The following is an 11,265-nucleotide window of genomic DNA, read 5'->3' on the forward strand; positions in this document are numbered from 1 at the left end:
TTCCCCAAGAATTAGTAAAAATATTACAATGAAAATTAAAATAAAAATTAAGACAAATTTATTTGCTGATTAAATGGTTAATTTGGCAGTTTTCAGCTGCCAATTTAGTAGTGGCAGGGAAATCTACATCTTCTGAGGTTCCTCATCCCTTTGTCAGCTGTTCAGTCAGAGTGCTCATTGTGTTTAACCGAGATTAATCTAAACAGAAAGTTTCAGCTTTCTCTGGTTGCTAAGTGCCTGCTGTCTGCAGATGCAAGTACGTTCATTCAACTAGACAAGTAGTCAGGAGGAGTCAACTTCTTGCTTTTTAACTTTACTTCTTCCATGCATGAAATATTTGTGTCTTTGAAGCATCCTGAAATTATAGAAAAGCCCTCGTGTCACTGAAAACTTGGGAAGGTAGCATGAGGCTTTGAGAGTCCCACATTTATTTGGAACAAATTATTCTAGGATTTTCTTCCAGCATGATCAGAGGGGATGGGGAAAAAATGTATGGATAGAGATTTTTCAGTTGTGGAGTATTTCTCAGACTCTAGAGGCTTTTTATGGGGTAAAGAGATGGATGTGTCTGCATTACTTCATTGAACTTCCTTAAGAACACTGTGCAGTGTGCACCCTTCTCTGAATTCCTTACATGTCCCTTGGACAGGGTGAGCACAGCTGGCAGTGCCTACCATACAATATTGCTTGCTAGTTCTTGTCTTTCAGTGATGGGTATTTAGATGTGGAACTACACACTTACACAAATCTGATAAGCTTGTACTCAGTCTAGAATATTTTTAAGAATGGCAAGGCCCAATTACATAATTATGTGCCAACAAAAGTCTACACTGATACTCTCAGTGTAAACTTGAATTTCTGATCACCGTCATTTAAGGCTATCCGAGAGTCCTTTCGAAGAGCAGAAAGGACTTTCTAAGAGATTCCAAGAAGGAGGTGATTTCTGTAATACACCAGAACAGAAGTAAAGATGTGGCTCAGGCCTAATGTCTTAAGTCTTCTGCTTATAGGGTGGGGCACATTTCCTTAGTTTCTCAAAGCTGGATAGGCTGGGAATGTTATCTAAACTTTATTGAGACCCTGGGATTTCTATGCCATCATATCTCAGGAAGAAGCAAGATGATTGTAGAATTTCTTTGCGATCCCTATGAGAGTTGACTTGATAGTGTGGAGTACAAACCCTGATATCCTGTCCATGAATGCAAGTAGAGTCATGATTAACATTGAGAGGAGAATGACTTCAGACCTCCATTGGCTCATGCTTCTTGTAAACAACGGTCATTGTACACAGTCAGTAAATGTTTTCTCAATCCAAGAGTGAGGATTAATCTTTTTGGGAAGATGACTTAACAAGAAACTGAAACTTGTTCTATACACAAAGACGGGATGAATCAGGTTCTGACATGGGATAAGCACTGATACAGGCAGAAACTTGTTCAATGACACATTGGCAAAAGCAACCCTCAAACAGAAGAAGACTCTAATTTTGTCAGCATTTCCTAAATGACTCCGGATTTGGTAATATTAATGTGCTGGAATCCTTTAAAACTCATAAGCTTTAAGATAAATTCTGATTTTCTTACTGTTAAACTGAAGAAAGAGTTTAGTGTTGGCTTTTTTTATACAAGTAATTTTATGTATTTCAAGTGTAAAATATGCTGTGACAAAAGGAATTGATTATTTTAAATAATCTGTTTTCTTTAACTCCTATTAGCTTATGGATTTGGGAATCATTTCTTGGATTCCATGGTGTTCTGGATACTATGAAGGGTTTTGTTGACCTGATAAGCAGTAGAATCATAATGTAGCATTTAACTTAGCAACACATACTTATGCCATAAATATTTTTATGACTTAGTGTAAGAAAAATATTTTAAAACTGAAAAGTACATTTTAAATTAACTACTTGGTCAGAAAGCTGCATAGTGAGATGTTTGCACTAATATTTCTTGTGTTGAGAAACACACTTTAAACCACCTTGACATACTAAAAGAAGGCAATATCATAACACACTACTAGAATTTTTATGTTATTAAACTCCCTCCATTTGAGTTCAGCAGGGTTCAGTTAGTTACACCAATCTCTTTTATGGGTAACTTTGGTTCTTATTTGCAGAAAATGAGACTGGGTTTCCCAGGTTATTTTCCATATCAATGGGGAAATGGTCCACAAGCTCCTTGTTTGTGATTGTAAGCTGGGACCCAGAGCTAGAGAAGAACCAAAGTGAAGGGAGCCTTTCACTCTTGCAAGCCACAGCTGAAGACTCACCTGCTGAAAGGTTGCAAAAGCTTTAGTTTGCATCAGTGCTACTTGTGGTGCTTGCTAAACAGGACGTTTCCTTGATCTTGCCCTTTCCATTCTCAGGATGGCTCTTCTTGTCTGGCTTGAGAGCAGGAATTTCTGGTTTACTGAAAGCAACTGGTTGTTTCTCAACATGTTTAATCTAGATGCTACTCCGAGAAATGCTCCAAGTCATCACACGCTAGAACCTGGGCTAAGGAGCCAAGTGCAATACCATAGAGGTGGCAGTGTAGGCTATTTCCCATCGTTCTGCCTATGGTGCTGGCAAACATGTAAAACAAAGGCTATAAAATTTTATTTGCTTGTTATCACACTTCATTTCTTCAGCTCTGTCACATATCTCCTAGCTTCACCCTTTCACGTTAGAGCTCTTTAAAATGGTCTCTATTGGGAGTCTACAAAATTCCATTTCTCAGAGTGAAACTGTTATATTCTCACATATTTGTAAGAAGGATGTTTAGTCCAGTGGCTTAGGATAAACTGTCTTGATTCAAATGCCTCCTATGTGTGTCTAAGAGTCACTGTATGCCCTAGGTTTGTTTTCTTTAAGGTGGAATAATAATAGCATCTATTCTATGTCTGTTAATATATCCACTCCTCATTCTTCTCAAGCTTGTGAATAGATTAACAGGTGCAAGACACCTGGGACAGTGGAAAGAAGTTATTAAAAGTGTATAAGTACTACTTACTGCTCATTGTGTTTAGGCCGCTGGGCCAATTATCTGGCCCTAATAGCTTGATGTACAGAGTTTTACTATTGTATTTCAGGAAATGAAAAATATTCTGTTCCTTAATCTTTAGAAACCATTGGTTTCTTTACAGTGAGATAGCTATGAATGCACTACAGAAAATAGCAACCAGTTCATACTCAGAGTTGTAGAATCCATTCCCAAAGGATACATCTACAAAATACCCCGTATTAAGTCTTGGTGAACATCATGGGAGAGAAGACAGAAAGACTGTAAGACTCAGAGAATCATGGACTTTCCTGTAAGATTGTCTCCTAGCCTCCTATTGGAGACTATACTGTAAAAATATCTCACCAACATGGCCACAAAAATGTGAGCTGAACAGAGAAGACACCATTAAACCTGCCAAACTCATTGAAGAAAAGCTCACAAGGCCTCAACCCTACACGAAGAACTATAGAAAAGTGAGTGAAATTGGGACTGCGAGAGACTGTCCTCCCCATGGAAAGCAACCCAGTTGGTCGTTCAGTTCCAAATGGTCAGCACTGAAGAGGTGTGCATACGAGTGTCATTATACAGACCCAACAGGTTATAGTTAAGAATATATGTATGTGAAATACTTATGTGCATGTAATAACCGTTGATAGAAAGAATTTGAAAGAAAGCAGGAAGAAGTCAAGGAAGGAAATTGAAGGCAGAAATGTTGCATTTAAAATGCAGTCTCAAAAAAAAATGATAGTGATGAGGTTAAACAAATCCTGGAGGTGGTGTGGCTCACAAACATGCTATTGGTACATAAAGCTGAGCCTAGTTTTGTTTTTGATTGCTTATAATTTTTCATTTATTTATGAAGAGGCTATTAAACTCTAGAATTAAAATAAAAACAAAACTAAAACTAGTCTATGAAAGTATATGTGATATAAAAAAACAAAAACAAAAAAGATAAGAAAATTAATTTTTTAAATCTATGACTCTTACAAAGATCTTCAAAACAATGACAATATGAAGCTGAGCCTTTCTTATCCACATAGAAAAATGAATTCAGAAGATTCTCACTTCACACAATTTGGAAGATACTCCTAATACCATTCGATTCATTGATTCATTCATTCATTCATTCATCCATCCATCCATCCAAACATACATACATACAAGGTTTTGTTACATACCTCTGGCTGGCCTAGAACACACAATGAAATCAAACTAGCTTTGAACTGGAGGTGATCCTCTTGCCTTTGTTTCCTGATTGCTGGATCACAGGCTTGAGCCACCTACCATGTTTTTTTAAGCATCTAAAGGGAAGTACATTGTCTTATCATTAACAACATTTTATCAGTTTCACAAGTAAATCCTATTTTTCTGATTGTATCCGTGAGGCCTCTGTGGTTGTGCTGCATTCTCATTTGAACTGAGATTATCTTCACATTTTTTTTTCAAATTAAACTCTGCTTTAAGAGTGAATACTTCTGTTTAGGAGAATGCCTTGATAAACTTGTTGGTGACATAAAAAGACGATTTGAAGGAACAAGACTGGAGAGAGATAAGAAAACAAAGGTGTGGCTGACTTTCTAACCACTTTACATTAGCTATAATGGCACAGTGCTCTCCCTCCCCGCAACCAGGAGGTGAGACCCAGTTGCTGGAGTTAGCATATATGGCTGCTGTGGGAAATAAAAGTGGAACTGACCTGGAAGCTTCCTCCCTGCCATATAGCTTTTATAGTACTGAAGGATATTATGCAGTCCAGTGGGGAAAGTCATCAGTGGGTCCTGTGTCTGTAGGACACAGGGTACAATAGTGGTATAACTGACACAAGCTTAACCAACCACTTCCTGATTGGAGTCAAGGCCTCCTTCAGAGTAAATAATTCATATCTGGTGCTGTAAACCCTGTCAAAAACCCTTGGTTCAGGAAAACATCAGCCCTTGGGGTAACCTACTACTGTTGTTTTGCTAAATGGACAAGTTGTCACGCTGCCCTATAAATATTTATGCTAATAACCATAAATTAGTGTTGATGTCAGCCTTGGTCAGGAAAGTTTCTGTTTGTAGAGGGAGATGGTTAATGCTTAGACTCATAGCTGGTCAAAGGTGAGAATAAGCAACTGTTCAGTGCTTTAAACAGGGCATCTATGTCACACCCTCCAAAGCTCAGAGGATGTCATAGAAGAGGAAGTGGAAGGATTTTAGAAGCTGGAGGTTGAGGAGGAGGGTTGTGGAATGCTGTCTTTGGATGTGATGTGGCTACTGAACTGTGAACTCACAGCAACTATGGCAGTCAACTCAAAGCTTGAACAAGACTGGGCCAGTCAACAGTCCATCATGGATGAAGAAAGGTTTCCTAATGTCCCATGCTTTGTTGGGGGTGATTGGTATACCACTATTTTATCATCTTTTTTTGCTGGGGAAAGTCTTGTTATTTTCTTCAGTATCGTGGCTACTAATAGGTTATCCTTGCTCAAGTAAATAAGCCCCTACTCATGCTCATTCAAGTAACTCTAAACTTAGTAGGTAACAAACTACTTACTTAGTAAGGTAAGTTTAGTTACTTAGTAAGGTAAGTTTACTTAGGTAAACTTAGTAGGTAACAAAATAAGCAGGCAAACAAACAAACAACAACAAAAGACCAAAAAGTAAAATAAGAGTGGACTTGTTGAGAACTTCAGCAGCAGTTGTAGGGAAGAGAGAATATAATGGGGTAAAATGACACAAACACATTAAATACATGTATGAAAGCATAGATAGTAATTCCTTTACTGTTGTGATAAAATGCAGTGATCAAAAGTGTCAAAAGGTCATCACATGCGCATGTGCGCACGCGCGCGCGCACACACACACACACACATACACACTAAAAGAATCATGGAATCATGGGAAGAGGGAGAAAAGAAAAGAACCTCTGAACCTCAGTAGGAGAGATAAGAAAAGTGAAGAAATTCAAGCATGAACTTATGACGTAGAGCTTGAGAATAGCAAATCCATTAAACTGTGTCCACTGAGCATATTGTACAATTTTCAAAAGTGTTTCTAATACTGGAAGGTTTTCTTTTGTTGTTTTGCTTTCTAGTGTCCAGCATCGACTTTCATCTCTTTAATCCTCCAGTGAGCCCTGATACAACCTCTTTCTTCCCTGTAGGGTAGTTTTGTGGTCAGTAAAGGTGCAGACTATGAAATACTGTACCCTTGACCACACCCTTTTACATACGCAAAGAATAGTTCTGGAATTCTAGGTGCTAAATTCCTGGAAAGTGTATGACAAATTCAAGAAGGCAAGACTGGGAGCAGAGTGGACAGCTGCTTCGTGGTGGTCCTAATTGCAGACGGGGAAGCCACCTCCCTTCTCCTTCCTGGCATAGTCACCACGTGTGTAGCCATGTCCTTCAAATCACAGATTAACCATATGATTTACACATCTTATCCTGTGAGCCACAAGAAGCACCAAGTAGAGACTCTCATTATGCCTTTAGATGGATAAGAAATCAGGGGCAAAGTTGCACTAATTCTCTAGTTCAAGGTCTCACAGCTGAGGAGAGCAGGATGGCAGAATCAGTGTGAGAAGAAGAGTTCCTAAATGTCAGACTCAGAGTTACACCCCTGGCACCATCGGCCTTTGCTGACCTTGGGGTTTGGGGAAAGGAGTTGAGTTGTGTCTTAGAGCAGGAAAGTTGAGCCTTGAGAGGGATGAGCTGCAAGTTGGAGCCAGATCAGTGTTTACAGTTTGTGTATGCAGAGAGCCTACACAGGGGGCATGGCGAGCAGCCAAGCCCATCATCCTCAGAAAGCCGACGATTTGCTCTTTTCCTGGCCTTTTCCTGTTACCAGGAGATGATACCATCAAAAAACAGCTCAGTGAAGGTGGGAGATAGTAAGGGTGAAACATGGGCATTCTGACTAAAATAAAAGCAGTGAGACAGCTTTCATCTCACTGTCATTTAACGGGATTCTGAGAGGTGAAAAAGACCTAAATCACGAGATAAGACAGAAAACTTGAAGAAATTGAAAACTAATATAGAAAAGAAAAACTTACTGTTTGCAACAGATTTAAATCATCTTATCACTGAACATGAAATCAGCAAACAATAGAGGGATTTTTACTGGAATTTCAGAGGAACTTTTGGTAAACAAAGCTTTCTAATTTGTTTTGTTTAAATATTTATACTCAAATGACTACACTCTGACTACTGTACATGCGCTTAGTCAATCTCAATATTCCTTTTGTCTTTTTTATAAAGATTCTTGGTACATCTTTAATTTATTGTTAATCCTAAGTACATCATTATGATGATTATGATGGGTCAACGTTAACCCTGTGTCGTATTTTTCTGGTTCATGGTAGATCTTTGTCCCAAGCAAATGTAATCAGTTTTCAGGTAGAAAAGTAATTCAAAACGGCATCAAAAGAAATGAAAAGAAAAAGAACATGGGTTGTGAAGATTCACACTTAAATCTTCATGCTTGCATGGCTGTTGCTTATACCCACTGAATCACCTTCCCAGCTCTGACTCTAACATTTTATTGCAGTTACAGTGACCTAGCTGGTATCAGTAGGTTAAAATTCCATGTTACCACTCACAGTTCTCTGACTGGGAGGAAGTTATTTAAATTCTACAAGTCACAATTTACTTGTCTATAAAATGTGATAATAACAGGACCCATTTCATGGACTTGTTACAAGCCTGAGTTGAGATAATACATATTAAGAATTTGACAGTATGTCTGATGCATAGAAGTCAAACAATGAATGTTAGCCATTATAATTATGGTGGTGTTTGTGGTAATGGTGATGATTTCTGTCTAGTTCTCCTCTCTCACCTTTGACCTTTTTCTGTTGAATGTGACCAGAAAACCTCAAATATCCATTTACCACCTCTTAACTTCAATTGGGCTACTGAGTTACTCTGGACATAATTACCCAAACAGAAAGGACTAGAGCTTCTGATTTTCATGGTCCCTATCTAGAGAAATCTCTTGTTCTTTACACAAAGCAGAGCAAAAGATTCACTGTATTTACCACCTTCTTTAGTATTTTATTTATATGTGAAGATATTACCCTGTAAAAATTTAAAATCAAGACTTAGAGGACCCCAAAACATCTTTATGGCTTTGTTTCCACACAGGTACTGTGGCCTCTCCATCCATCTCCTCACGTATTATTATCCAAGAATAAGAATGCAGCATCTATTGTGTTCCCTGCCTCCTCTGGCCTCCTAGCCTTTCTGCATCAATGTACTGATCCTGCCATTACTTCCAAGTGACAGTTGTGACGGTCTTGCCTCAAATGAGCTCCTCAACCTGGCTGTTTCAGTTTGAACCTCTACTCTGTTCCTTCCATAAGAATTAACTACAACAAGTTACTTCCCTCTTTAATTTTTAAGTTAACCTGTATTCAATTAGAAGTAATCCTTAATGTACAATGGATATGATGTTTAAACCAACGCCAGTAAAGTGCTTAGAATACGGTTTGAATATAATGGCTGTATAAGTCACTATCATTTTCTTCATGTAGAAGACATTTTCCTTGAGAGATTTTTGTGAGAAGCAGAGCAAAAGGGATAGTTTCTCTCTCCACCATATGACATCCTGAATAAGTAGATAGTAAATAGTTGTGAAAAAAAATGATATTTGAGCAAGGGAAACAGGGTTACCAGAAACTCAAAGCTATGAGCCTGGTTTTGGGATGGCAGTGTCAAATGTCCTTGTATGACGCTGTTAATAGTAGCAATGATATATGGTCTCTGTGGCAGGTCTTCCATTGTCCTTTCTTGTGATGAGGTCTCCTGGGACGCCTCTAGTTTTGTAAATCTGGTTCATCAGCTTTTCTGTTGATTTTTGTGATTTGCCTAAAATTATGTCCATGAATTACTTGTCCTAGCTTGTTAGCTGTTGTCTACTTCTTTGTTGGCTCCAACTATCTGGGCAAATTCAGTGGCTCTGATAGTTTGTTTTTCTAGAGATAAGGTCCAATGTAGCCCAGGTTGACCTTGATCTTGAGTTCCTTCTGGTCCTCCTGTGCTCACCTCCTGTGTTCTGGGATTAGAGATACGAGGCACAACTTTCTGGTATTGGGGATTAAAACCTAGGACTTCCTGCATGCTAGGAATCGTCTGCAATCTGAGCTATATCCCTAGCTTCTGTTACAGCTTCGTAAAACTCATTTTCCATTAGGACATATGATTTTTATATTCCTATCCAGATGCTCCTCATCTTCACATTTCTGTGCTGTCTCTGACAAGCTTTTTCTCCCACCCCCTGTTGCCCTGTATTTCTTCCACTATTTCTTGGGTAGTCCACATTGGCCTAAAGTCTTCATCTCTGAAGCGCTGAGGTAATCTCTCAGACCGTTAATTCCATCCTATTTCTCCATCTCCTTCTTAGATTTAGCGTTCATCCTTCACCACCCCCCCCAACCCCACCTCTGCAATTGTCAAGAACCATCTGTTCAATGAGTTCAGTAGGCATACAGGCTTTCTGGAAGGCAAACCAGTATTTTTCAAGGTCTCTACTGTGATACACCCTGAGAATTGCTTCCAGCCTCTGATACTCCTTCTTTCTTTTTAGGATTTCTAAAACAGTTTTAGAAGTTTACGGCTGCAATAAATCCACAGGTCCTTTCTGGACCTATAGATCCCTCACTAGGAGACAGGCTTGAGACAAGATTTGTGGCTTCAGATAGCCTTAACTCAAGATGATACCATGAATCCTGGTAAACACCATAAATATTGGCAAGTTTGTTTAAACTTTCCATGAACCCAAAATATAATGGGGCTACCAAAGAATGTCTAAATTAAGTACAAGCTTTAATGTCAAAATATAAAAACTGTTTTGTTGTAATTCCTTATACCTTGTCAGCTTATGACATAAAATACTATCATTCTAAATTTACTTTGTATCTTGGAATGATAGACAGATACAATTATTTTCATGAACTCACTCTAAACTAAGAGATAGCTGAAAAAATGTGAAGCCCAGTCAGTCCTAATTGAAAAGATATATATATGGCCTTGTCAAACTTTGTCACTCTGAACTCACTATGAACTTGTGTAATGGATACATAGATAAGAAATGTTTAGTTTTAAGGAAAAAAAAAAGCCATGTAACCTGTTGTATTTTTTAATTCATTTGTTTTGTGATTACTTGCCTTTTTTGCCTATGAGACAATTCCTTTCCTGATGCAGAGAGCTTTGTCTCAAAAGTGCAAGAGTGGTGACCAGAGAGTAAGCGTTGGTTGGAGCCCACTGGACTTCTCTTCATCCATGAGTTGTAAATAGGTAGGAAGATATGTGTTTGCATGTAAATGTGTCTATCTGTCTGTTTTTTGTACATATGTTACATGAGTGTATGTCAACTGTTTGTCTGTATGTAAGGAGCTCCTTTCGGATTGCCCATTGAATATGTGTACGATTATGTACAGCTCTATATGCCTGATTTTTTTGTCTCTCTTAATTCTTATTTCCTTGTGTATTAACAAAATAGTTAACAGACTCAGGCCTCCACCCTCAGCTCTCTTAGATAACAGGTGTACTTTAGCCTACTGGAGAACTCCACAAGAGGCTTATCTACAGATCAAAGAGCCTTCTTTTAGAGCCCCCTGCAGTTTTTGGCTAGAAGCCACCTTTTACAGCCTGGTTGGAGGAAAAATTGGTCAGTTAAACTTTTTCTCCTTTGCAGCAGTGCAGCCAGTCCTGGGTTACTAAGAAGGGATCCTCGGCTCCCTCCCCTCTTTCTTGTTCTTTCAGTCATCTGTAGTGACCAGTTGCCTGAACCATCAGCTCAGTGACCCAAGAGATAAAGTGAATAGGGATTCTGCATCCTGTACCAGAGTCTCTCCTGGACCTGCCAAAGCTGGACTTTGGCATGCAATGTGAACCCTCATCCACATCAGTCTTCAACTGCTTTGACTTGACTATAAACAGTTTCAATGCCTTCATCTCCATTCAAGCCTCCAGTCTTAAGATCCAGGTTAAGTTTTTGACATCTTACATATCATTACTGGATGAAGAGCCTCCCATGCTAGAGCTGGCTCATATAATTGGCTTCCCTTGGGAAGGAATGCATAAGCTAAAATCACACAGGTTCCATCTTGACTGGCCTTTCCTTCCATTCTCTCCTTCCGTTGTGAGGACTTTGCAACAATCAGTTTCTGATGGCTGAACATCTGGTGCTTCTAAATCTGTGCCACTTTTCAGTGCACACAATGTGATTCTTGTCTCATTAGAAGTTTCAGAATAACACACACACACACACACACACACACACACACACACACACACACACAC

This window comes from Psammomys obesus, unplaced genomic scaffold (genome assembly GCF_907164565.1).
Source record: "Psammomys obesus unplaced genomic scaffold, mPsaObe1.curated_primary_1811, whole genome shotgun sequence".
NCBI lineage: Eukaryota > Metazoa > Chordata > Mammalia > Rodentia > Muridae > Psammomys > Psammomys obesus.